Source organism: Pteropus medius, unplaced genomic scaffold, assembly GCF_902729225.1.
Source record: "Pteropus medius unplaced genomic scaffold, Ma_sr-lr_union100, whole genome shotgun sequence".
NCBI classification, from domain to species: Eukaryota; Metazoa; Chordata; class Mammalia; order Chiroptera; family Pteropodidae; genus Pteropus; species Pteropus medius.
The window spans coordinates 16,692,104-16,693,451 of record NW_024340696.1 but is presented as its reverse complement, the minus strand read 5'-3'; the positions used below and the strand labels follow the sequence as shown (position 1 = coordinate 16,693,451).

General features: G+C 36.6%; 1 pseudogene; it reads right to left on the bottom strand.

Annotated features, from left to right (window-relative positions):
- Nucleotides 1-438: 438 nt before the first annotated feature.
- Nucleotides 439-557, bottom strand: LOC120609573 (uncharacterized; annotated as a pseudogene).
- Between the last annotated feature and the right edge of the window lie 791 nt (nt 558-1,348).

The window sequence follows — 1,348 nt, the reverse complement described above, 5'->3', positions numbered from 1 at the left end:
GATTTTAAAAATGCAATTTGCCAAAGGATATCAACAAGAGCTGATTTGCCACATTCACTGCCCCCTGGCTAGGTCCTGGGAAGGTCATAGCAATTTTGCATTTGTAATTTTTCATTGTTCTTCTTAAAGAGTCTGTCTTAAATTATGTAAATTTTAGGATTTGTAATACCTGGATCTACTACATCAAAATGAAAAACACTGTTCAGGAAGATAAAACAGAAGGGGAATTCAGTCCAAATTGGTGAGATAGATATATAAAATTATCATTGATCACTGACTTTTGCTTTTTGAGCTGAGGTTCAGAGTAACTTAACAAAATTCCCATTTATTTTTTATTTTATTTTTATTTTTTAGGCAAGGCAACCCTTGGTTGACCTCACAGATTGCAAAGACCTTGTCAGCTTACAACCCTTTATTTTTTTATTTTTTATTTTTTTACACCTATAGTACCTGGTCTTCCTAGTTGGTCTCCCATCCAAATACTAACCAGGCCCGACCCTGCTTAGCTTCTGAGATCAGATGAAATCAGGCTTGTTCAGGGTGGCATGGCTGTAGACAAAATTCCCATTTTTATATGCCTTTTTTAAAGCTCCTCTAACAACTTTCTAAAGGAATCAATTTGCCCCGTGTATGGACGTGTTAACTCTTATTTTCCCCCGCCCTTCCAGTTGTCTTAATCTTAAAATATGAAAAAGAATTAATTAACTATCCTGATGGAGGAAGAAAAGTTAATAGTGATTTTAATGAGTGTAACCTTAGCAGAATTTGTAATAACTCTGAAAACATAGTGAAGTCACTTCTTCTCCACTTGACATCCTTGCCTTCTGTGAATGGCTGTAAGTGCTGATTACAATGATTAATTATCTACTGGAAGGCTTGCCTCCAGCTCATCTTCTTATCCCCAAACCAACTGCAGTCTGAAGAATATAGTGAGAATTCTAAATGTTAGAAGCTAAAATGGCTTTTTTTTTTTTTTTTTACAATATAAAGTGCTTACAAGACAGAATTTGATTAAGAGCATCTGTCCAGACCTTTTTCAACAGCACTCGGAAAGGCAAATGAGTTGTATTAGGCTGGTCTTGGGAATTTTATCTAAAATCACAGAGAATGTGGTAGACATGCCATTCAATAAGAACCTAAAAAGGTCATGCTCCAGAAGTAGGACTAATTTAGCCCTAGAGTGAATAATATTTTAGAACCATTCTAAATGCCGTAAATGGGGCATCTGTACTACTACAAGGCAGTAAGTTTTTGCCTGGAACCACTCTCTAGACTGCAGTGCAGAAGGAGCCCAAATAGGGCCTTAGTGGTATCACCAAGCTGAGTGTTTGGAGTTTGGATTTTGAGC